Below are 26377 nucleotides of genomic sequence, written 5' to 3' on the forward strand. Positions count from 1 at the left end.
CTTTGCTTTCTGCTCAGAGACCCTTTTCTGAGTGGGAGTGGGAGAAGGACTTCAGAAATAAGGAGTGAGGAAGGTTTGGCATGGTGGGACACTGCTGGGCCCATGGGGGCAGGTAGGGAAATAACTAGAAAATCAGTGGCTCCTCCAGGTCTTGGTCTGCTCTTCCCAGTACTGAGCAGTATCCAGTGAGCTCTGATGTCGGGGTGTTGGGCTTTTGGGTTTTCAGGTGGGTGAGGTCTGTGTTTGAGGCAGCACCTGAGGCAGGAGGGCAGGCCCTGGAGGGTGCAGGATGCAGTTGTGCATGGAGGCTGAGGACTGTCCATGCAATGAGTGGGGTGGCCAGGCCAAACAACAATGGAGAGCAGTGCTGGCTGCTCAAGGTGCTGTAGCAGGAGATGGGTTGAAAGCCTGTGCTTGGCAAGTTGAGGGATCAGGGCAGGAGGGGTGATTGATTAGGCGCCAGCGACCACATTCATCCTCGGAGATTATGTTAATGTTTGAAATAGTGATGTGAAGAGCAGGCCATCCGTCACCCCCAGAAGGCTGCAAAATGTGTCGCTGTCAGGTTCCTGAGCCATCGCTCTTTGTGTGGAGATGCAGAAGCTCTGAGAGCTGAGCTCTTGGAGTGCTTGGGGGGACTCCCAGGGACCTGTGGGACTTTGGGAGCTCGTTGCTAGAGGCTTGGGCCAGGACGCCTGACAAGAACCGAGCAGGGGATTAACAGGGTTCTTCTGCCGATGGTTGTCCCGGGAACAGCAGAGTAAACAGAGTTACTGTAGGTGGTTTAGCCAAGAGTCCAGGTCTTGACCCAGTGATTAGATATGCCTCTGTTTGTGTCATCCCTCTTGGTCAGGACTGGGATCAGCAGGTGTCACCTCTATGGGGAAGCTACCATGGGGTTTTGTCCTTGGTCCTTTCCCCCTGCTTGGCTTATAGCAGGCACTCAGGAAATAGGGGTGGCAGTGAGTATGTTGACACTGGCTGTGGATGTAGGACCTCTGGCACAAATGGGCCGATCAGGGGTGGCTAACAAGGTGGTAGCATGACAAGGAGAGAGAGTCCAGGTCTGAAGATCTCAGCCCCCAATTTGCTGGGTGTCCTCCCCGTAGTGGCCCAACCTCTCTGAACCTCCCAGCCCTGATTGCTGGGCTTGAATTGCAGTAACCCCCATCCCACTCTTCCTGTGAACTCTCAGTGACTCAGCCGTACTTGGAGGCCAGCAGAGCTTCCCAGAGAAGGCACTGTAGGAAAAGCTGTTCCAGAACAGAAGTGAATTTATGCTCAGGCATAGCACCCGGCACTAACTAGGTTCTAAGTGGGCACTGCCAAGTGTAGCCTTGTAGGTTAATGAAGAAATGATAGTTCCCTAGAATGTGTGCAAAGTACCTTTCCAAGTTTTGTATTGTAACATAAGATGTACCCCACATAAGGAGTTAACTATGCACCTCCGGTCAAGAACCTTCCACGCTTCGAATTCTCGGTGTGAGGACATTATTTATTTTATAGTCATGGACAACTCAGACCCTGATAGTTTGCCAGCGAGAAAATAACGCACACGTTTCATGCATGCGATTTGGTTCTGTCTAAACCATTGAGCTCCCTGGCTGGTGAGAACCAGAGATAGAAGCCTAGCTCAGCACCCCTACTGTGTGCTCCTGGGAGAGTCCTGGACCCTCTCTGATTCTCATTCTTGGTCCATGGCATAGCTGGGAGGTCTGGCTAGAGGACAAGGTGGTGAGAATAGCAGTGGATAGGTTGACACAGATACACCCCCTTTTCTAGAAATATGAATTCCCCTTACTGATCATTTTCATTCCTAGGATGTGTTGATCATTTCCTTTCTGATGGGAATTGAGTGATTCCTGACACTTTCGTCAACGAGCACATCTTGCCCCACCCCCACCTGGCCAGCCATAACCAAAGTCAGGCAGCCAGCTGTGGCAGACCTGAGACTTGGGATGGGACTCCTGACTCCTGTTCCAGGGTGCTGCTCCCCCCTCTGGTTGCACCTCTTGGAAGAGTGGACAGGATGAACCTGGGGAAGTGAGGAGCTGGGCTAGAGCAGGGGCCATGCTTGGTGTAGCTGTGGCCAGCCTGGCCGCAGGCAGAGGAGTGCTGACCTGGTATTCCTGGCGGGCTCCTCCTGGCATCCCTCTCCCTACCGACGGGTGCCAGCTCTCCAGCGGCTCTCTGTCCTGCTCCAGTTTTTTCTCACTGCTACCTCAGCCTCTTACTTCCCGCTGACAGCTCTGGGCCTGTTTCTTGGCACTGGACACTCTGGCGAGGTGGGCAGCAGGGAAACAGGTGAAGAATTCTAGAGGAAAAGGACAATCCCACGGGAGTGGGAGGCAGCCAGCCTCCCCACCCCCTACAGCCCATCCCAAATCTGACTGAGTCACCATGGCTCTCCTTCAAATGCACGTGAGAGGACCCAGGTACCCAGCCTATGCCCAGCTCCGATGGGTCAGGAGGATGCTTGCAGCAGAGCCCTGACCCAACTGCAGATGCTCCCGGGGATCCTGGCACCAGCTCTGCCAAGCTGACAGCCTCATTCCCCAGTGGCCTCCCCAGGTCTCCCTGAGCTGATTCCGTGCTACCCCCAAACACCCTACAGCCAGGGTGTCCTGGCATCTGGGCCCCCTTGGCCTTCTTCTGCTGCATGGCTGCCCTCTCCCCTACCCTAGTCCTAGAGGCTGCCCCACTCCCAGAAGCTGGGCGCTGCAAGAGCTGGCAGCTGCAAGAGTCCAGAAACTGCAGACAGTGGCATTTGGGAGCATTTTCCTTGACTTGGCACTTTCTTCCTCCTGACCTCATCACAACCTCGTGGGGGCATGGCTAGGTGCAGACTGGGGCCCACTTACAGGTTAGAAGCCATGGCACACCTAGGTGGGATGTGGGGGCTCTGTGAAGACCGCATCATGTTTCCTCATCTAAGCCCAGGTCCAGCACACAGTGGGAGCTCCTGCTGTGGCCTGGTTCTCGCATGTCATTCCCACCCCCATGCTTAGCCGGACACTCCTAAGCCATGCCAGCCCTGGGTACCCCAGCCCCACCTCCCCCCAAGCCCTGGTCTACTCCTGATGTGAACAGGCCACGAAAGTGTGGACTGTATACTCTGTGCCCTCCAGAACCCCTGGAGGCTGATGATGGTCTCCCAAGCTCCTACTCTGCCCTCCCCCATCACCACCATATTGTCCCCATCCTCTGGGGCGAGGTGGGGGGGGGGGGCGCAGGGAAGAGCAGAGAGCATATGCTTGGGCTCTGAACTCATTTACATAATGAGGCTGATCAGGATGAATAATTCATCAGGTGCCTGGGGGTGCATGGGGGAGGATGTGGAGATGGCTGGTCTCCCCACTTTGAGGACCAGGTCACTCTGACGGGTATAGCCAGGGACCTACTGACTTTTGACTGGGTGTCCAGGTAGAAGGGGAACAACTCTGGGGACCTTGTGGGAAAGCAAAGCTGGAGAGATTGTAGTCAGACATGAGGAAGCATCAGTGGCTCATCAGGTGTGTGTCATCCTGAGATGGGTTTCTGACCTGGGTGAGACACCTTCTTTGCAGAGTTTCTAAAGAAAGAAGTAAGAAGATCCTCTCTCTGGGGTGAGGGAGGGCTTCCTGACCGGAGCTGGGCTGGGAACTGAGACCTGGGATGATCATGCCTGGGGTCCACAGGCCATCCTCTGAGAAGTGTCAAGTCAAGTCTAGACCCATCGGGGCCTTTCTCATTCCACATCAACCCCTCCTGCCTCGCCTCCTGATTGGGGCAGAAATGGCTTAGAGCCCTGTCAACATCCCTGGCTGCTGCAGTTCCATGATGGCCTCAGCCTAGCTGCATGCTGCTAATTACTCCTGTAGTCCTTTCATATAAATGGGGAAACCAAGGTCCTGAGTGACAGTCTTCTCTAGCCAGTCCCATCCTGGAGCCCTGACAGGCCAATCTTAAGTAGTAGTGGGAATGGGGAGAAGCACCAAGCTAGAAGTGCAGGCCTGGGGCCTGCCTGGAGGAGCTACCCTGAGGCAACCCCTCCCCTAAGCCATGGAGCTACATCCACAAAAAATAGGACCCTGGGACTCAGATCCCTAACCAAACCTCCTGCTCCCCTCCCCACTGCTGTGCTTCTCTGGACTGTCATGGTGATTCAGACCAATGGCATCCATGTGTCCTCACTTCTCTGGGTAGCCAGGAATGGCATTTTTGAACCAGTGATGGTGCCACAGTCCCAGCCCATCTTGTCTGCCCCTGGCCATCCCTGTACCCCGTCTGCTCACTGCTCCCTGGGAATGTGTAATTAATATTTGCGGAGTGCCACATCTGGAGCTGGCTCCTGGCAAGGACCAAAGTCTGGCCACATCAAGAGTGCCTTTCCTGAGGGGCTCAGCAAAGTGGAAACAGGGCCCCTTCTTAGGTGCCTTTGAGACACGCCTCCTGCTGTTTCTCCAACTCTCACCACTGACTGGTAACACCAATTCCTGAAACTCATGCATACTCACATACTGGTTTGGGGGCGCTGGCCAACGCTGTTGTTGGCCTCCACTGGGGAGGGTCCTCTCTGGGCTTCTGGGCATTCAGGTGGGGTTAGCACTGTCCAAAAGCGCCAGGGAAGCTCAGAGCCCTAGAGGGAGCTGAGGCAGAAGAGAAAGAAGGAAGCTGGGGTAGGGGGAGGTGCCAGGGAACAGAACAGCCCCTGGAGGGTCAGGAAAGGGGAACTCAAGTGATTGTGAACCCCAGACCCCGTAGTTGGTCTTTCTGTCAGAGCACCGTGGTTCACATGTGCCCCCAGAGTCAGGCCTGCAGCTCCTTGGCCAGGCAGACCCCTACCCCCAACCCCTTCCCTCATCTTGGGGACCAGCACAGGTCAGAGTCAAGTGAGGGGTGGTGAGGGAGCCCCACCCAGGCTCATCATAACCTCTCCTCAAGGCTTCCAGAAGCCTCAGTCCTAGGGGCTCTGCTCTTGCTCCTCACAAAGCTGCCACCCATCCTCCAGCCACCTCCTAGTGAGTCCCAGTGGAGCCCTTCTCTCTCCTGGTGAAGATGATCAGGATGTGGGGTGCGTCCGGGTGGAGGGGGGGGGGCCGCGAGTGTGAAATATGCCGCTGGGTAGGGATTGCTGCCGCTCGCCTCCCTAAAAACCCACATATATTATTCTTTAATGGAAAGTTAATTGTCTTATTATTCCCTCCATATGGTCCTCTTGCTCGGCACCCAGCGGGGATGCATGGGGCTGAGGAGGGGCTCCTGGGAGGGCGTCTGAAACATGGTGAGGCTGCCACTTGAGCATAATTGGATACACAGAGGCAGATGCATGGAAGCCTGGCCGAAGCCTGCCTGGACCCCCTCTCTGTCTCCCCAGCGCAGGCTCCCCACTTCTTTTCCTTCCAGGCCTGTCCTGGGGGGGTGGTGCCTCTTCTGCCCCTCCCCCCACTTAAGGTCTGGGATGCTGTCTTCTGAGTACTGTGTGGTGAGAGAGGGAGCCTGTGTATCCTCCTGCCTGCCCCCTCCCCCCACACACTCCTTTGTCGCCTACAGGAGAAAATTCCATTTTTGAAGCTTTTCAAAAGCCGTTTAATCTGTGGCAGGAACTCCTGCCTGAGGGCCAGCTGACTGGCTTGGGTCTCCGGCACCCCTTCCACACACCCTCCCATCAGAGAAGGGGTGCAGGGAGGTCAGTGTGGGGGAAGGGCTGCCCTGAGACACTTTGCCCAGGGGCCCTGGCTTATAGTTGGCCATCCCTTCCATGGGGACCAGCTGCTAGAGCCTCCCCGACCCCAAGGGCTCCTCCAGGACTGCTAAGGCTGGGCCAGTACCCTTCTCAGCCCCTGTCTTCTCCCAGGCCTCTCCTCTTTTACTCCCCACAGAGTGTGAGGATGTTAGGTCAGAAAGACCTCACAGCAGGTGGAGGATGCCGTGACAGAAAGGCCCCCAGAAGGGCCTGAGTGGGTGGTTGCCTCCGTGGCCAATTCAGAGCCTCTTGCTCCTGGAGTCTTAGAGGGGGAGGCTGGAGCAGGGAGCCCTGCTAGGAGGCTTCTGGAGTTCTGGCACAGTCTTAGTGAGGAGCTGCTGCCCAGGTGCCTATGGAGGTCGTGGGTGTGGTGGGGACAGGTCTATGGGAGAGGCCTCTCTGGGTGGGATCAGCACACCCATGGCTGGTGGTACAGGCATGGGAGAGTGACCATCAGCTTCCAGCTTGTGTCAGGAGGTCACTGTGGGGCCACATCCAAGGTCAGTTCCAGAGGATAGGGACCAGCTCAGATCTGGAGAAGAGAGTTGTGCATTCCTAAGGTGAGATCTGCCTGAGGTCCTGCAGCTGGTAAGTGGCAGAACTGGAGTTTGAACCTGGAACCTGTGCCATGGGCAGCAACCCCGTGGTGGGTGGTGGTGGAAACACTGGAGAGGGCAGGAATGGCGGGGCTGGGTCTTCCCACACTGAGGGACCCGAGGCCTGTTGTCCTGCCCCTCTAAATCTTGCTTCCCCCATTTGTGAAATAGGAACCCGAGTGCCTCTATTCTCATGGGAGATGAGAGGATCTTAAGGGACCAGGGACAAGGAAAGGCTGCAAACAGAGTCCTGCAAATGTGGGGGTACCTTTATGCGCCCCCCCCCCCCATCTATCAGATGCTTCCCCTTCTAGGAATTGGTCACAGTTTGGGGAAGTTCAGATGCCCAAGGTGTCCCCTTTGCTTGTCTCAGCCCAGGAATTTGGAAATCCGTTTTCTCCTCCCTGCTGCGAGTCTGTTCTAGCTGCTATAGCAGAATACAATAGACGGGTGACTTATAAACAACAGAATGTATTTTTAATGGTTCTGGAGGCTGAAATTCCAATATCAAGGTGTCAACAGATTTGGTGTCTGGTGAAGGCCCACTTCATGGTTCGTAGACTTCATGGTTTGTAGACAGCTCTCTTCTTGCCATGTCCTCACATGGTGGGAGGGTGAAGGATCTTTCTGGGGTCTGGAATAAGGACACTAATTCCATTTACAAGGGCTCTGTCCTTATGACCTAATCACTTCCCATAGAGCCCACCTCCAGATACCATCATGTTGGGATTAGGTTGCAACATATGGATTTGGGGGCAACACAAATATTCAGTCTTTAGCACTGGCTGACCATGACATCTTTTGGGAACCTTACAGGGAGAGGCACAAAAGCCACCAGGGCTTGAAGAAACAGGGCCTATGGGCCAGGGAAAGCTGAGTGGTTTCTTGGGCCAGGAACCTAGGGAGGCAGCTGCAGAGGCATCCCTAGGGAGGAGGCCGGCAGAAGTGAAGGGAAGGTCCCCTATACCCCAGAAGAGGCCTGTGTGTCGGTTTCTCAAATCAGTCAGCCAGTTGGCAGCTTGTCTCCAGGCCTGGTGGATTGGGGATGGGGCTTGGCTGGCAGTAGAGTAGAGGTGGTAGGAAACCACTGATCTCTGGGCCAGCCCCAGGTACTGGCACTGGGGATAGGGTGGTGGGTCAGGAAATGGTGTGGCCAAGGCCAGGGCTGAGGATCATGGGTTCTTGATCCTCAGCTCCAGGGATGTGTGAAAGATTCTCTGATCAGGGCCCGTCAGTTTATTTTTTTATTTTTATTTTTTAAACTTAATTATTTAAGTCATCTCTACAGCCAGCACTGGGCTCGAACCCACAACTCCAGTTGCATGCTCCTCCAGCTGAGCCAGCCAGGCATGAGGTCCCTCAGTTTAAAGAAGAGACGATCTCAGAGGCATGGTCAGAACCTCACCAGGCAGACAGAGTGCCTCTGTCTGGAAGTTTTGGTTGAGAACCTATGGCTTTACACAATACTCCTTTCCTGAAGTGGATGCCCCACAATCCTTCCATCTTGGGAGTCTAAGATGTTTGTCTGCTAGACTTTCCTAATGCAAGACACCCTCACTCCCCGCCCCACACACACAGTAAGACTGTTCTGGTGAATACCCTAGCTCTCTCCTGGGGTCCCCAGACATGCTGGCCTTGTAGCCAGGACAGCTGGGGGTCAGCTCCGATGGGTGCTGATATTTGCAGATTGTTGAGAAGAGGCCAGGATCTGCTTCCCTCCCCGCTGGCCTCTGCAGTCACCTCGGGAGAGCAATGGGGCTGCATGTCCAGAGCCAGGAGCTGGTGTGGATGATCAGGGGTGGGAGATGGGGGATGGGGGTAGAGGACCAAATGGGTTTCCATGCTGGGCCCCTGGGGATGGCTGACCCGATCTGCATTCCTCCCTGCTCCTCTACGCCCATGCATTGCTGGATCGGTGGCAGCCACGGGGACACTTGCCTGAGATTTGTGGAGCCCCAAGCATTTGGCAGAGGCAGAGAAGTAATTGGTTCTGACAAACCACAGCCGGCCCCAGGGGCAGCATGAGCAGCATTTACCACGACCAGGCAGGAGATGCAAGCTCAGCCTGGCCTCCCTCCACCTTCTCTGAGCATGGCTGTCCAGTCCTTGTGAGCAAAGATCTAGAGTTTGGAGAAGGTTATAGAGCCTTAAACCTCCTGTCTTTCACATACCTCTCTCCTGGCCCTGGGACCTGGTTCACATACCTCTCTCCGGGCTCTGCAGGGCAGCTAGCTGGCTACTTGTATGTGTGGGTGGAGGCAGGGGGTAGATCCTGGACAGACTCCTCAGACCCCTCCTTGTCCATCCTTGGGTTCTTATGAATCAGGGAGCCCTAAGGCTCCAGCATCCTGGGGTCAGAGTGTGGGATCGGGGGCTGGGCCCCACCTAAGAGGATGTACAGTCTGGGTGGAGAAGCAGGCTGCACACGCATGGGATGCACATATACACACATGCCTGCAGTGTACAGATATGCATCTGTGTGCCCACAGGCTGGCATGGAGTAGGTGTTAGCTAGTAACTGCTCGATGGATAAACAAAGTGGCAGGCATCTGAGGACTGAGAGGGGGAAGTCCAGGGCTCTGACTGTCCCACAGGACCATGGGAACCATTCAGCCCCACATGGGGAAACAGACCCTGCATCAAGATAGACCTTCAGTGCCAGATGCCCCCAGACAGGTAGGCTGACATGGGGTCTGCCAGGCTTGGTCCCCTTATGTGAGGGAATGGAGGGTGTGGGGGCCGTGAAAAAGGGCTCAAGAGAAGAGCCAGCTGCAAGATGTGTTGGCACCCAGATATCAGGCTGGGGTGGGAGATGATGGGCTGTTCCCAGAGTGACTTAAAGGCCTGGTCAAGGTGTGTGGCCTGGGCAGGGGGAGCAGGGAGCCTTTGGGCCACCCAGCCATTGCTGTGCCTGCCCCATTCCCACTAGACATCCTAGCTTCTCTCTCTCATCCACTTGCCACTCTCCTCACTTACCCCCATCCCCTCTGGGTCTGACCCCAGTTTTAAACCCAACCCACAGCTCCCTCCCTCAGGAAGCCCTCCAGGTTGGGGCTGAGGCCAGTGAGGTCTGGTGTCCCCACTCCCTTCTACTTTTCCATCCTTTGGGTACACAGAGAAGACAGGAGCTGCCAGGAGCCTCTGATGGGCATTATATGGGGTAGGGAGATCATTACCAGAAAGCAGGGTCATGCCCAGGCCTCCCCAGAGTCCACCTGCACAGGGCAGTCAGACCTAGAAGGCAGGCAGCCCCCTGTGATTGATTCTTGGCCCCTTGACTCACTGGGAGACACCTCTCTGACCTATAGAGGTTTGTGTAAGGTGGAGTGTGACTGACCACGTGTGGGAGAGGACAGGAGCGTGATGCTGCATGTGGGATGTGAGTATGTGCACGCACAGAAGAGAACCCACAAACCTGCATGTGTGCTGTGTGTGGGGGCGTGAGCAGGTATGCACGTGCATGTGCTCAGGAAAGCATGTGTGCTTCATGGGGGGTGTGACCAGGCAAGTGTGCATATGCACGCATGTGTATGTGGCTGAGCTCTGTATGGAGGTGGGAGCAGGCATGCTTACAGAGCAGGGTGGGCCTGCGAGGAGGCAGGTGCCAGGAGCTCTGTGTCAGGCGAGAACTACTTAACTGGTTAATTAGTGAAGCTGAGAAATCTCATCTGTGGGTGAGGAGCTCACATTCATGCACACACCATGTTCCCATGTATGGGACACATCCCCCCAAGTTACTCTGCCTGCCGCTGTGCTCAGCAGCCCTGCAGGGGGGACAAGGTGCTGGTCGGCTATGGATCTGTGTCCTCACACCCATGTGTGTCTGCATCCTGGGATGGGTGTTGAACCAAGTGGTCCCACTTTGGAGAGCACAGGCCTGTGCAGGCAGTCCTCATCGTCCCCAGTCCACTGCTCAGAGAGGCTGGGTGGTGAGGCCACCAGGACATTGTTCCCATTTCACAGATGACAGAGCTATGGCCATGTGTAGGAGCTTCCTTCCTAGGTCTTGGGCATCCTGGTGAGGGAGAGTAGCCCTTCCTTCCCTGGACGGAAGCGTTACTTTCTGGAGATGGCCAAACAGTTTGGGTGTCTACAGGCTTCGAGCAGAGCTTGAGCTTCCTGGACAGGAAGCCCAGGACAGACCTCTCCCACTTACACCCACCAGGTATCTTGTCACCAGCCAGCTTCCTGCATATGCCCTGTAGGCAGACCCTGGCCTGATCCCCACCCCCCAGAAGCCTGCTGAACACCTCCCCTCTCCTGTCCCCCCCCCATGCATCCCAGCTCCTACAGCCACATATATCCCCCCTTGTGCGTGACGGTGGCTGCCCCTGTTCTGAATGCTCCACTCAAGTGCAGCTCCTGAGGCACTAATGCCGTTTGTTGGGCTTGGCCTTAAGGCCCAGAGTTTCCTGGATGACAATTCCCCACTTTCCTGCTGCCCCCAGACTCCCAGGCTCCGCTGCTGCCTGCCTCATCTTCGTGGAGGAAGACCCGGAAGCTGGGTCAAGTGGCAGCCACTTGCCTCTTGATCAGGTGTTGACGGAGGAGCCTTCATTATGCTCCATCTACAGGCACAGAATAAATTGGTGTGCAGTGAATTTATTCTTTTTAAAGAGGGACTTTCACACTGGGGAAAACTTTTTAAAAGAACATTTATATAAAAAGCAATTACCATGCCAGTAATTTTTATGTATTCTCCCCCTTCCATCTCTGCCTTTGTGTTTGAACGTGACCGCCTCCTGGGCAGCTGCAGCCTAGCTCCCTGGCCTCCGGCTACAGCTTCCCGCCTGCTGGAGTACCTCCTCCTCCGGGAAGGCTCCGGATGCAGGGCCCAGGCCCAGCAGGAGTGCAGACTCCAGAGTACGGCTGGGTGGATTTATGTTCAAAACTCGGGTGCTTTGGAAATTTCCTCTTGCATGCATCTGTGTCCCAAGGTTGCTCTATGTCCAGGGCTGGGGAGGCCCTTCCCTCTTGGTGGCACTGAGCACTTAAAGGTACCTGCTTCCCAGCAGCCTCACGGCCAGTCCGTGATGGGGGAGGTGGTGGTGTGGGAACAGGTATTTTCCCTCCCGAAGAGCCACTAACGGGCATCCTGCTTCCCCAGCCATTATTGCTCTCACACTTGATGCATTATGTAAATTGTCTCCGTTGCTAAGTGGTGGAGGAACTACTCAGGGGGAACGGAGGTCTAGAGCCTTCTGGGGGGGGTGGGTGCAGAGAAGGCAGGAGACTGGCCCTGAGAACTCACTGCTCCACATCAACGGGGGTCTGGTAGCCTCCCAGCTCAGACTAGGACCCCCAGGGCTTGAACACTGTGTCACCCCCTCAGATACAGCTTTTTGAGGGCTGTGGCTGTACCCATAGCAGATTGGAGCTTCCAGGAGGCCAGGGGGCTCTCTCATTGGACAGGACCATCAGACTGGGTCTTTGCCTCTCACCTCAAACTGTCTCCCAGAGTAGGTACTTCTGCCACCTGCACGAGTCTCACCAACAGCATATATACCCATAGAACCTCCTTACAAACCCTGGGCAGAGGGACGCCTGGGTGGGTCTGTCAGTTAAGCGTCCAACTTTGGCTCAGGACATGGTCTCATGGTTCATGAGTTCCAGCCCTACATTGAGCTTCATGTTGACAGTGCAGAACCTGCTTGGGATTCTCTCTCCTTCTCTTTCTGCCGCTCCCCGCTCTCAAAATAAATAAATAAACTTAAAAAAAAATAAAAAGATGGGGCACCTGGGTGGCTCAGTCAGTTAAACATCCGACTCTTGGTTTTAGCTCAGGTCATGATCTCATGGATTCGTGAGTTCAAGCCCCACATTGGGTTCTACACCGACAGTGCAGGGATTCTGTCTCTCTCCCTCTCTCTCTGCTCCTCCCCTGCTTGTTCTCTCTCTCTCTCAAAATAAATAAATAAACTTAAAAGGAAGGAAGGAAGGAAGGAAGGAAGGAAGGAAGGAAGGAAGGAAGGAACAAACGAACCCTTGGCAGAGCTGGGAAAGGTGTTGTCTATCCATGGGGCTGGGAGAGCCACCACCTGTCCCCTGGGGACCCTGGAGCTCCTTTTCCATGCAGTGATGCACAATGAGGCACATAAGGGTCTTGAAGGCTCCTGGGAAGGACAAGGCCTGAGTGACAAAGGGGCTCTCCCATGGTGCTTACCTGGCTTGCAATCTTCCTTTTTGAGACCCAGACCAGGGGTCTGGGTCCAATGTCTGGTTCTCTGCTCCCTGAGGGCTCCGGATTTCCTCCAGCTGAGCCCAACTCTCATCTGAGCTTATGCTTTGTGTGAAGCTCCTCTTTGCAGGTCTCACACTCGTCCCCCCTCCCTCCCTGGGACTGAGGGGCCCCTGGGGTGGACATTCGTCTAGTGCAAGGAGGCCACTGTGTTGAAGGGCTGCAGGTTTTTGCATTTTCCAGGAAATTACATGAGGAGTTGGGATCCCGGGGAGTGGGTGAGAGTTTGCACAGACATTTGTGGCTTACCCAGCCCCACTCTTCAGGCAGTCCCTTCCCTCCTCAGCCCTCCCCAAGCAAGGCTGCCTGTGAGTCTGGCACAGGTTTAAGTAGAGGTCGGTGCAGAGGTAATGAGAACACCCATGGCTGCACCTTGTGGAAGATGTGGAGCTTCCTCTCCCCACCTGGTACCATCCCCCACTGTGGGCTGCTGTCCCTCAGCTTGCTTTCTGATTACCCCCAACTTTGGGGAAAGGTAGAAGTGGGGGTGAGGGGTCACCCAGACCAGGGTCACTACTACTAAGTTGATGTTTTGGCCTAAGGAGCCAGGTCTGTGTACTCAGCTGATCAGGGAACTGAAACCTCGAACCCCCTTCATTTGCAGTAAGAGTAAACAGAGGTGGTGGTGATGTCAACAGAGCGCAACATCAGCTCTGCCCTTTGGAGGCTCCTGGCTGCGGGCCAGAGGTGGGAGTCAAAGCAGTCCATCTCCTGCCCCTGACTCCTCTGCCTACATTGTTCTTTTTCCTTTCTTCCTTCTCCCACATCCCCCTCCTTTCTCCCTTTATTAATATTTTTTTCTTATTCTTACATTTCTATATGGATTTTTAAAGTCAGGGTTTTAAAATCAATGTCATATACGCACATAGTATAAAGCCATGGTTTTAACAGGCATGTTGTGTTAGGAGCACAGCAGCCCCCTCCTCTCCATTTCCAACTCCCCAGAGGCTGTCACTTTCTAATCTCAGAACTCCGTATCTCTAAATGACATACTTATGTCACTACTTCACGATTGCTCAGTTTTAGGCATTATCCACGGACACGCACTAGGGAAGAGGAGGACGTAGCTCTCCGAGCTACGTCCTCCTCTCCCTTTCTTCCCCTCTTCCCCACGCACAGTCCTATCCTTCACCCTCCCACACCATCACACCGTGATGTGGGTGGGGTTGGACTCAGTGTTGACATTGTCCTGACTTGGGCAGATGCTATTCAGAACTGTAACTCATAGTACACACTTTTGGGTACAATTTTTACATTTTTTTCCTGCAGATAACAACTGTCTGGTGTCTGCTTAGTTTTCTGTGAACCTTTGCTCATGCTGCCCCAAACCCCCTGCTCTTCTCTCTGACCTCCTGTCATACATGCAGATCCACGTGGGATTCTGTCCAGTAAACTGCCCCAGGAAGTCTTACCTGGAGCCCCCTACTTGCTCCCGCGAACATAGCCTGTGGCTCAGACTGTGCCTGGGATCTCCCTCCCCTCTCATCTGGGTTGGGATCCCTGTTTCCTGGATACCATGGGCTCCACTTCCTTGGTTTCTGATTTTCTCCCTTGTTTGGGTAGAGGACATTTTCAGTTGACTTCTTGAGGGAAGGTATGCGGGAGCTAGACTTTTGAGACTTCCATGTCTCAGAAAGCCTGCCCTCTCCCCCACACTTGGCAGAGATTTTAGTTGGGTGTGTAAGTCCAGTGTGGAAACTGTTTGCCTCAGAATTCCTAAGGCAGTGTTTCCTTCCAGCTTTTTGAGTTGCTCTGGAGAGGTCCAAAGTTCATTCAGATTCCCAGTCCTTTGTACATGGGCTGATCTTTATCTCTAGAAACTTTCTCCCCTATGCCCAGCGTTCAGAAATTGCACACTGATATACCTTAGTGGGGTTTATTTTCACTCCTTACCATTCAGTGAACACTTCAAGCTGGACACTCATGTCCTTCAGTTCTGGGAAGTTTTCTTGAATGATTTCTTTGACTATGTCCCTCCTAATATTTTCTGTTCTCTTTCCAGAACCTTTAACTCAGACTTTTTCTTTTTTTTTCTCTTTTCTCTCCAATTTTCCATTGTGTTTTTTTTTTTTTTTGTCAGGAGATTCTTAATTTTATCTTCCATCCTTTCTATCAAGTTTTACATTTTGTTACCCTGTTTTTAATTTCCAGGATCTCTCTTTGATCCTTTGAAAAAATAACATCTATCTCTTGTTTCATTGTTGCGACAATGCCTGTTTGCTCTCTGAGGATGATAGTATTATAGCTTAAAAAACAAAACCAAACAAACAAACAAACAAAAAACTCCTTTGGGGACCCTGGCTGGCTTAGTTGGTAGACTATGCAACGCTTGATCTCAGGGTCATGAGTTCAAGCCCCATATTGGGCATGGAGCCTACTTAAAAAACAAAACAAAAACCCAACTCCTTTGTTTTGAGGTAATTTTAGACTTACAGAGAGGTTGACAAAATAGCATAGAAATTTCCTGACCCTTCACCCAATTTCCCCATCTTGTATAACCATAATGCAAGTATCAAAGCTAAGGAGAAATTGACACTGGTACCTTATTACTAACCAAAGTGAAGACTGTATTTGAATTTCACCAGTTTTTTCTGAATTTTTTTTAACATTTTTATTCATTTTTTTGAGGGACAGAGAGAAACAGAGCATGAGCAGAGGAGGGGCAGAGAGAGGAGACACAGAATCTGAAGCAGGATCCAGGCTCCGAGCTGTCAGTACAGAGCCTGACGCGGGGCTTGAATCCATGGACCATGAGATCATGACCTGAGCCAAAATGGGCCACTTAACTGACTGAGGCACCCAGGTGCCCCTTTAATGTTTTTATTTTATTTATTTTTGGGAGAGAGAGAGTGCGCACATGAGGATGAGTCGGGGAGGGGCAGAGAGAGAGGGAGACACAGAATCTGAAGCAGGCTCCAGGCTCTGGGCTGTCAGCACAGAGCCCAACGCGGGGCTTGAACTCATAAACCGTGAGATCGTGACCTGAGCTGAAGTTGGAGGCTGAGCCGACTGAGCCACCCAGGTGCCCCGAATTTCACCAGTTTTTGTACTAATGTCATTTTTCTCTACCAGGGTTCCACATTGCATTTAGTTGCTCCTCCGGTCTGTGACAGTTTCTGTGTCTTGGTCTTTCATGATCTTGACACTTTTTAAAAAGTACTGGTCAGGGGCACCTGGGTGGCTCAGTCGGTTAAGTGTCTGACTTCGGCTCAGGCCGTGATCTCATGGTTTATGAGCTCGAGCACCATGTCGGGTTCCATGCGGACAGCTCAGAGCCTGGAGCCTGCTTCGGATTCTGTGTCTCCCTCTCTGTATCTCTGCCCCATCCCCCCTCATGCTCTGTCTCTCAAGAATGAATAAACATTTTAAAAAAATGTTTTTTAAATACTGGTCAGTTATTTTTGTTTAATATCCTTCAGTTTGTGTTTGATGTTTTCCTGTGAGTAGATTGAGGTTATGCATTTTTAGGAACAACACCGTAGAAATGATGTGTCCTTCTTAGCATATCACATTAGGGAGTACGTGATGTCAGTATGCCTTATTATTGGTGATGTTAATTTTGATTACTTGGTTAAGATGGTGTCTGCTTGCTTCCTCCACTGCTTGTCTTACTTGTTTATTCAATTATTTATTTATATCAGTGTCGACTCATGACTCCTTATTCTGTAGGTTATAATTCATGATTGTCATTGTTTCTTTTCTTGGTCAAATCATTCCAGCTTTGGCCATTTGAGCTCTTCTAGGTTGGCTCCTTTGCCCCTCTGACATACTCTTATCCTTATTTGAATACTTCCTTACTTTCTGTTACCACAAAGATCCTCCAGGCTCATCTTGTATTTTCCCTGGAATCAGCCACTTCTCCAAGGAGTTCTGGTTCTGTTCATTGGCAAGCGGTATATAGAAATTAAGATCTGTGTGCCAAGTGTGCTCCTTGCTACTGGGGTGTCACTGCTTCCAGGCCCTCTCATGATCAGAACTGGGGAAATATATGTGCGTCTGCTACCCATGTGTACACACATACCTATGATTACATCTTTATCTATCTGTGTGTATATTCAGAACTATGAATCTATACCAAAACTTCTGACTCCAATCCAGTGCAACGAGGTTCATTCGAGTCTTCCTCCTTTCCTCTTTGTGACTTCCATCTCCAACAGCGAGAAGCCAAGTTCTTGTTATCAATAATATATTTACTTATTTCTTCAACCCTAGCATACACAACTTATGGTTCCTTCTGTAGCCCAGGTTCCTTCAGGAGCTTTTTGTTTGTTTTGGTCCCTGCCTCCTATGTGCCTGTGTCCCCTCCATGTTTTAGGGTTTTACCTGGTCTACTCATATTTAAGCTAACAGATGAGTTTATGTGATAGGAGCTGAGAAGTGGGGCTCACAATCCTCTGAGTTTCAGGTCAAACCACCACCAGAGAGTGGGGACACTGAATGTGGGGGTGACATCCAGGCACGGGGGGGTTGGATGGGGGGTTCATGGGATTTGATTTCATTGTGGGTGATCTGGCCAAATGGCCCTTCTGGGCCGTAGGTTCCCAGGGAAGTTTCATTCAGCCTCCCATTTGGGGTTTCAGGTCTTGTTCTTTGGGGTTCCCCAACATTAACCTACTGCCAGCACAGGAGAGCCTCCCAGGGCCTGCCGAGTCCATCACCACGGTCCATGGTCCATCTGCTTCCAGCTTCCAAATGTTGTTTCTAGCACCTCCTGCATGTTTTCTTTGACCCGTGGGTTTTTGCCATTTTGAATAACCCTTTCCTGTGGTTTCAGGAAGTTTTGAGAAAGAATAAGTTCAGTCCCCTAGGCACCACTTGCTGTCATACTCTTATAGCAGCTGAGACCGTAATTACCATTTAGTGAACTCCATGCAGGGCCCTGGCCAGTGAATGGATAAGCAGGAGGTTTTCTGTGGCTGGGGGAGGCGGCAGGCTGGCTGGCCTCTTGACCTCCCTCTCACTGCCCCTTATCCTCCACATGAGCCCTGTTTCCTGTCCTGGACTCCAGAGAACACAGTTTGAGAACTGCTGCCCTGTGCCTGGGAGTGCATCGGGCCCAGGGCTTGGCTCGGGGTTAGCATCAGGGAGCAGAGGAGGGGATTTAGGGAGAAGGCAGGGAGGCAGGGGGCTCAATAGGGAACCTAAGCAGCCTGGTTCTCTCCTTATGACCAGGTGCCCCTCATTCCAAGCCTCAGTTCCCCCATCTATGCAGTAGGAAGCCCCAGCTAGCCTGGCTTACATAGTCAGCAGTGGGGAAGGGCTTTGTGGATAAAGTTCTGCCTTGATTGACAGCGTGCCAGCTATTCCCTGGATAGCCCCCCCTCCCCCCAACCCAGCACCCTCTTTGTGCCCAGGTAGGGTTACCTAGGGCTTCCATGACCAGGGCAGGGCATTACCCTGACCTTGGCTGAGGGCTGAGGGCTCATCCCGTGGTGCAGCTCCCAAAGATTCAGGCTGTTCTAAGTGAGAGTCCTCTCTTGAGCTTAGCCCCACATCTCCAAGCTCCCCAGGGCCATGCCCTTGCCCTGCCTGTTCCATCTGCTTGTGGTGCCTTCCTCAGTCCCCACTGGCACCTGTTTAAATCGAGCTTCTCCTGAAGCTGGGTGAGTGATCCAGCTTGGGTGTGGTCAGATCCAAAGAAGCCCCTCGCAATCAGGTGACCTGAGCTCCAGCTTCCTATCTGTGAGAGTGTTGTCTCTGCCCTCGGGGTCATGTTGAGATGAGAAGATGTGGAGTTGCTGCAGGTGACAGAACCAAGCCCTATGTGCGCTGAGGTAGCAACAGAGGAACATGGAGTTGTGGGGGCAAGAGCTGGACTAGGGACCAAAGGCTGGGCAGGGAGAGGCAAAGACTGGGCTGGAGGCAAGGGACTAGACCCAGGCCAATGGCTGGAACAGGAAGCAAGGACTGGATGTGAGGACAGCTGACCAGTGTACCAGGGGCCAAGGGGTGGACTGGGCAGCCAGGGCAGTGGGGAGATGGAGCTACCTTCCTCCGCCCTGTGGATAGGGCTGGGCAGTGCAGCGTCTTCTAGAAGCAGGCCCGCAGGCTATTTTTGAAAAGCTCGGAGTGAGGTTATGGAGTAATTTTTTGCAGCTGCTGGTTACCAGGAAAGATATTTTATGAAAGGAGGTCTCAGTTCCAACTTCCCTGATGGCATTTCGGGAGGTTGGGCAAGCTGGACCACCCACCAGAGCCCCATGTATTGCTTTATGTCCTGGCTTCAGTCTCTGAAGGGTGGGGGAAGGGGACAGAAGGCATTTCTGAACTCTGAAGAGACTGCAGCATTCTCGGGGAGCCCGTGAAGAGCATCACGAAGGGCATGGAACTGGATTGGAGATCAGGTCCTGGCAAGGGCAAGTGGACAAAGTGGAGACGTAGGGCTGAGTAAGGAGGGTCAAGAGAGTGTGCCAGGCAGGACTGGGGGGGGGGGGGCACAGAGTTGCTGCCGGGCTCTCAGTCCCTCAGATCGACTTGGCCCATCTCTGAGAAAACCGAGGCCCAGAGAGGACAGGGATAGGCTCTCCACCACACAGCAGGGTGGTCGCAGAGCTGGGGCCATAACACAGGTGTGCAGACCCCATCCTCGGCCAGTGGGTAAAAATGGTGAAATTACAATGTCACTCCAGCCACAATAGGCAAGACGCATCTGTGTGACAGACCCATACCAATAGACCTGTGCCCCCTGAATGTGTGAGACTCTCCCATTCCCCATCCTACCAGCCTTTGCCACTTCTTGCCCTGGAAAGCTTTTGTGTCTCAGGAACCATCAATGGAGACTCAGGCTTGATGCTAATTAAAAGCCACCAGCCTCCTTTCTGCAGAGGCTGAACCCCTCCTCCCTTAGCACACAGCCCAGGCTGTCTAGTGGCAAGACCTGAATTCTCCTCTATTATTTCCAGCCTTGGGCAAGTGACTCCACCTCTCTGTGCCTGTTTCCTCATCTGTAAAGCAGGGATCACTCCTTGTCCTGCCTGCTGGGGTGTCACAAGGCTTAAAGGACACATATCATATATGTAACTTGGTCCCAGCTGCAGACACTAGGAGCCTTGAATGATGGGCCAGAGCTGCCTCCCTCAGATTGGGGGAGGGGGATCAGAGGCTGCTACCCAGGGGTTGGGCAGAAATTTATGATGGTTGGCAGTGGGGACAGGCCTGGACAGAGGGGGGCAGAGCATGGTGAGGATCGGCGGGGGGAGCACGCAGGCCCGAGTGTGTGTTTTGCTGATTGCTCCTTTTGCTTTCAAGGAGATTAAACTATTTTTAGTCTGCGCCACTGCTGGTGAGACGCCGGAGGAAGCCTTTCCATCGCCGAGATTTTCTAGAAGCTGCCAAGTGTGGTCTTCAATTCGATTCTGGGAGCCTCCTCAAGCAGGCGGGAGGGGATGTCACCATCTAGGGGTTGTGGGGACAGGCTGGTGTGTGGTTGCTTCCCGTGGTCCTTGCCGGGCTGGCCTCTGGAGCTGCGCAGCCCTGGACTGCGGAGAGGAGTAATCTGATGCGCCCGATGTTTGTAACGCTGTGTTTAAAAAAAGTAATTTATTTTCTAATTATTCCTTGTCTTGCATAACCGTGCATCGCCAAAGTGTCGCTATTTAAAATATTTATCTCTCCACGCCGCAGGAGCAGCTCTGGAGCGTGGAGGGGGAAGAAATAAAAGTCCGCGTGCTGGTCGCAGGCATATTACTTTGACTCGTCCTGGCGGCTTTGACGTCTCCCTGTAAATACATTTATTTTTCATTAGGATGTTTCTGAGCTTGTGGCCCCCAGAGAGCCAGAGTGATTACACTCTTCATCTGTGAGAGATGCAATAGCGAGGTGCTCGTGGAATGAGCTCTGCCAAACGCGTCCTGCGCTTGCTTGTCTGTGCCAGGGCAAGGGTCCAAGCGTGTGTGGCCTGGGGTGTACGTGTGCAGTGGGCATGCAGCTCTGGGCTTCACTGAGCTGGGTGGGCCACATGGCCAGGGACTTTGGCTGTTTGGTTAGATGGGAAACTGAGGCCCAGAGAGAGTCTGCTTCAGAATGGAATCAGCCTTACTGGCAAAGTGGGTGGCACGCCTGTGGCCTGAAGCCTTCTCTACAGCTTGTCAGGCTTTGAGGTTGGGATCGGGGAAATCCTGGGTAGCTTCAAGGGGTACACAGATCCCAGAGGGTCGAGCGGAGGGCCTACGCGTTCCCAGCACACAGGATGGAGCCTAGCTGTTCCCCCTTCTCTGCTCCTCCCTAGGCTGCAGGTTCCAGCCATGTTGCAGAGGCTGTAAGCATCTGGGGGCTGGAAACAGAGCACCCCTTCTCTGGCCACCCGGTGGAGCAGGGACCAGACCTGACTCCTCCTTCACTAACAGGCTCTTTTCCAATCAAAAAAAATTTTTTTTAAGCTCACTGAATCTAAGAGAGGGTTTTATGCTGAATTTTAAAATACCTTATTTTTTCCAGTCTCTAAACTACTAATCTCCCGGGCTGAGGGATTCTGGGACAAAGGCAAGGCCTCGAAGTGGAAATCTATAAAATTAGCTTCGGCAGTATTAGTGTTTGCAGTTGGAGATTGAAAAATTGCTTTCCCAGGGTCTGATTGGAGGCTCCACTCTCCTCAGGGAAGAGGCAAGAACTCAGCACAGAGACACCCAGGAGGGCAGGCTGGGGGCGGCCAAGGGACAAATGCTGGGAGGCTGTTGTGGGGTTCAGAACAGCTTCTCGTAAGGAGGCCCCCTCCTGAGGCCTGTGAGCTGGGCCTGTTCTGCAGAGCATGTGCTGGGGTGAGTGTGTCCTCTACCTGAGTCTTTCTTATCAGGGCACAGCTTCTCCAGAGATCTGGGTACACAGCAGGTACCAAGTAAATGCTATGGAGCCCAGCTGGGTCCCTTCCCCTTTTCTTCCTGAGACCCCCTTCCTTGTTCCCCTGACCACTACTCCAGTTCTCTCACACAAGGTAAGGGAGGGAGGGAGGCTTCCGGAACCTGACTGAGGGGCCAGCTCTGGTGCCTGTGGGTGCACCCGCCTGTGTGGCCCATCAGGCCTCTTGTGTGCTTGATTGCCTCTGATTGGCTGCAGCTGAATTCAGCAAAAGCTATTATTTGCCCTTGATGAGCCAATCAGATGGCCTCATTGGCCATTCAGAGCAGGCACCGGAACCTTGTGGGGGGGGGGGGGGGCGTGGGGGAGATGGGACACAGGGAGGTGGGGGCAGGGCAAAACAGATGCAGGACCTGAGCCTGATCTGTGTCTACCATCTGTGACCTTCACACAGATCACACCTCCCTTCCCTGACTCACCACCCCAAACCAGAGCTTCTCACCCTGCATTAGGGTTATCTCCTAGCCTTTGCCCTCACTGTTCCCTCTTCCTGCAACACCTTTCCTGGCACATCTACCTGCCTGAACCACACATCTGCTCCTTGGGGCTCCTTTCCACCTCTCCAGGCCAAGGTGTGCTGTCTCCTCCAAGCTCCCAGAGCCTGCTGCCTGCCCCTCTCTCTTGCAATGGCAGGAGTTATGAAAGTCATGGGGATGGTGGTCAAGGAGATTCAGATAGACAGGTGTTCAAACTCCAATTAGCCCCTTTCTAGCTCTGGGACCTTGGACAAGCTAGTTCCCCTCTAGAGCTTTGGTTTCACCCGTAAAAGGGCCTCATAATCATACCTCCCTGAAGGGGGTGGGGCCTCAACGTGGGGTTGGGGCTGTGAAGACAGGTCTGGGGGTTGGAGGTCCAGTAGCTGCTGTGGCAGGGATTTCTTGAGCCTCTGCAGGCTGGCCCAGGATTTGACACTGATGGGGGCAGACAGCCTGGGCGCTCTGTTTTGGGTCATGTTCCTGGGAAACAGGCTCTGAGACACTAAGATTTACAAACAGAGGATTAATTTGGGGGGTGGGGGTGCTCTGAGGAATCATACTTGTAAGGGGATATATGGAGCCGAACTGGGCAGGTAGAGAAGCTGACCACATGCAGTTGAATGGAGGTCTCAACCTGCCCCATGGGGAGCTCTGGGGCTGGGATGGCTCTTTCGAGATGTCTTAAATTGAAGCCAGGGGTCCTAACCTTTGTACTCTGCACAACCCTACCCCTGGATGTAGGCTGCTACTGGGGAGGGTGCATGACCATGGATGAAGTGGCTCCCTTCAGCCAGAGGAGAGTCTCACATAGACTCAGCTGTGGGCCTTCATCATCTGGCAATTGGGAAATGAGAGCTCATCCTGATAGGGGACCTTCAGCAATATCTACAACGGCCCACCTCTTGAGTCACTTGGACCCCTTGCTTCATATAATAAGTATTCCCCCTGTGGAAACTCAGTTGCTCCAGAATGCTGGTTGGTCCCTTTACCTGGGAAACTTAGAAGAGGAAGAATAGCAAGATGAGCTCTGCCTTCCAACATAAAAGCCACAGTTGGTATGCAGCCTCTTTCTCCCTCCCCACTCACCCTAGATTCCCCTCACCCTGGCCCAGACCCTCATTCCTGCTGCGTCTGAGCTCCACTATGCCCTTCTCAGGCCATGGCTTATGCACTTGTTCATCCTTCATTGCAGTGAGGCAGGAGTACAAAGAGTCCATAGCACTGGGTGTCAGACGTATTTTTCCCTGTCCCAGCATCTCCTGATAATAAGAATCAGTTACCTTTCCATGACTGCTGCTCTCCTGGCCTTAGGGGTCTGAAGTGACCGGCTAGCAGCTGAAACTCAAAACAAGATTCCCACTGTGTCACCTGTGAAAACATTCCCTGTCTGGGAACCAGGACTTGTAGAATCACAGAGCCTAAAATCCAAGTGATTGGAAGTCAGAATTCCCCCAAGAGGAGACTGGGTGCGAGGGAGGTGAAACCACTCTTACTTCTCTACCTCTTGGTCCCTAGACCTATGTATTCTTGCCTATTAGGGACTTGGCACTTACAATGCTCATAGATTTAGGGTGGGTACTGTGTCCTGGAGGATGGTTTCTCATTCTTTTTTTTTTTTTTAATGTTTATTTGTATTTGAGGGAGTGAGAGAGAGACAGAGCATGAGCCGGGGAAGGGCAAAGAGAGATGGAGACAGATTCTGAAGCAGGCTCCAGGCTCTGAGCTGTCAGCACAGAGCCTGATGCAGGGCTCGAATTTACAAACAGTGAGATCATGACCCGAGCTGAAGTTGAATGCTTAACTGATTGAACCACCCAGGCGCCCCTCCTTGTTCTTGCTAGATATCATCTCCAACTTGGTGGCTTTGCCATGCTTCAAAAGGACATTCCACCCAAGAGAACTGTAAACATGTACACACAGAGGTTTTTTTTAAGTGGAAACAACCCAGATGTCCATCAATTGATGCATGAGTAAACAAAGTGTGGTATATAGCCATGTAATGGAATATTAGTCAGCAGTAAAAAGGGTGGAGTTCTGATATACTCTACACTGTGGACGAACCTTGAGAACAGTATGATAAGTGGAAGAAGCCAGTCACAAAAGGGCGTATATTGTATCACTCAGTTTATATGAAATGTCCAGAATAGACAAATCTGTAGAAACAGCAAATAGATTAGTGATTGCCAAAGACTTAAGGGAGGCAAGAAAGGGGTACGGGGTTTCTTTTGGAAATGACGAAAGAGTTCTAAAATTAAGAGTCTTGATGCTTGCACAATTTTGTGAATAGATGAAAAATCATTGAATTGTATACTTTGAAAAGGTGAATTTTATGGTACGTGAATTATATCTCAGTAAAGCTGTTATTAAGGGGAAAAATGTCAATTCCAACACCCTGTCAGGCTGGTGGCTTCTGGGTGGTCAGGTGTGTGATCGGACCAGTGGATCCTGTGTTCATGTGCCCACTGCAGCACTTCTTTTGCTGTAAAGTGGGTTCCTTGATCCCATAAGCCTGTGGGACCCCATGTCAGTGGATCAAGCACTTGGTGAGCTTTTGGATAGCCAGTGCCCTGTAGGAAAGGGAAACTGACCTGGTATGTAACAGCATTGTGCCAGTCTCAGTCAAGATGAATCACTGTGCCTTCTAAGGTTAGAGAAGTCCAGTGTAATCAATTTCCTACCAAATGGGGTGGTTGATCGCCTTGAGAAATAGTGCCGGGACACCTGGGTGACTCAGTTGGCTGAACGTCTGACTCTTGATTGTGGCTCAGGTCATGATCTCAGGGTTGTGCGATTGAGGCACACCTTGGGCTCCACACTGAGCATGGAGCCTGCTTGGGATTCTCTCTTTCTCTCTCTTTCCCTCTGCCCATGTCCCCCACTTGCTCTCTCTCTCTCTCTCTCTCTCTCTAAAATAAAATAAAAATTCATTTAAAAGAAATAGTTCCGGGGCGCCTGGGTGGCGCAGTCGGTTAAGCGGCCGACTTCAGCCAGGTCACGATCTCGCGGTCCGTGAGTTCGAGCCCCGCGTCGGGCTCTGTGGGTTCTGTGCTGACAGCTCGGAACCTGGAGCCTGTTTCCGATTCTGTGTCTCCCTCTCTCTCTGCCCCTCCCCCGTTCATGCTCTGTCTCTCTCTGTCCCAAAAATAAATAAAAAAAATAAAAAAAAATAAAAGAAATAGTTCCATCATAAAGGTTCAGGATTTGGTCTCTGTTTCTGTCAGGTTGGGCATTCAGTAGCAGCAGCAATAGCTAGATCAAGCTTGGTCTTGGGCCCATGCATAGTCTTAACCCCTAACATCATGGCTACACTCTGGCTACTCTGTTCACATACCCAGCATACCAGCCCTGCAGTGGCTGATGACAGAGGCTGACCGATGGCAACCGGTGGAGTCATTTTGTCCAGTTATTTGGTGCCCCTTTCCTGGTAGTGCTATCTGGTAGTCGTTGACACGCACAGATCTTCACATCTTGTGCCCATGCCCATAGGTCCATCCCCATGCCTCTTTACCAGGCTTCCTTATCCCTGATCTTACAGACTTTCTTTATCTTGACAATCAGCCAAGCCATTTGTCACTTTCCATGAATCTGTATATATTCTTCCCATCTTTCCTTTTTATACAAAGTGGATGACCAGGTGTGCTGTCATTGCACTATCAGAGCCATCCCTGAGTGGGGCTGTAATATAGCTGCTGTTTTCAGCTCACATAAGCATACCAAGCTGACCCATATGAGAATAACCTCAGTCTTCTTCTTTCTCCATCTATTGGTCATGAGGGACCTCCCCCCACAACCCACTCCAACCTCCATGCAGTTTTAGTTGAGAGAGGGGCACTCGTGCAATGGTAGTGAATGAATGGGGTCTAGACCACATGCTTATGCAGCTTTCCTGTGCCCTCTGACCAGGCTCATACTTGACCAAAAGTGCATCCCTTATTCTTAGGTGGGTTGCTCTTGGGCTCACAAGACCTCATGACTTCATGGGTCTGATAGAAGCCAGATGATTTAATATGCTTTTAGCATTTAATCATGTGCCATGTGCAGTCTCTGCCAGGGCCCAGTAATAATCCAGGAGCTGCTTTTAGAATGGTACTTGTTTTCTGTTGAAAATGGTCTGAACCCTATGACTATAATGTGATTTTCCTATTAGAATCTGACATAAACTCCACACAGCATCCTTTCCCCACACAGATACCTCTGGTTATCATGAGACCAGCTAGGTCACGTGGCCCAAGCTGCAGGGCCAAGTTCACCTCATCCTGAACCTGCCACAGAACTTTCTCACTCTGGGCCTCACTCAGAGCTGAGATCCTTCCATATCACCTGGTATATAAGATGGAGCAGTATTCCCAGTCAGGCTGGTCTAAGAGGACAACCACATTGAGTTCCTCTCTATGATTGTGTCCTTCTCACATTGGTGAACAGCCTTCCCATGGAACATAGTCATGGTAGGTTTCCCAGCCTTTAATGGTAGAACCACTGTGGTACGTCC

The 26377-nt window shown here is 52.3% G+C and overlaps 1 protein-coding gene across 8 annotated transcripts in view; it reads left to right on the top strand.

The window, feature by feature from the left end:
- The window catches only part of CACNA2D2 (calcium voltage-gated channel auxiliary subunit alpha2delta 2), a 142195-nt gene that overhangs the window by 27220 nt on the left and 88598 nt on the right, over positions 1-26377 (top strand). The gene's annotated exons all lie outside the window — the stretch shown is intronic.

Source organism: Neofelis nebulosa, chromosome 4, assembly GCF_028018385.1.
Source record: "Neofelis nebulosa isolate mNeoNeb1 chromosome 4, mNeoNeb1.pri, whole genome shotgun sequence".
In the NCBI taxonomy this organism is placed as follows: domain Eukaryota; kingdom Metazoa; phylum Chordata; class Mammalia; order Carnivora; family Felidae; genus Neofelis; species Neofelis nebulosa.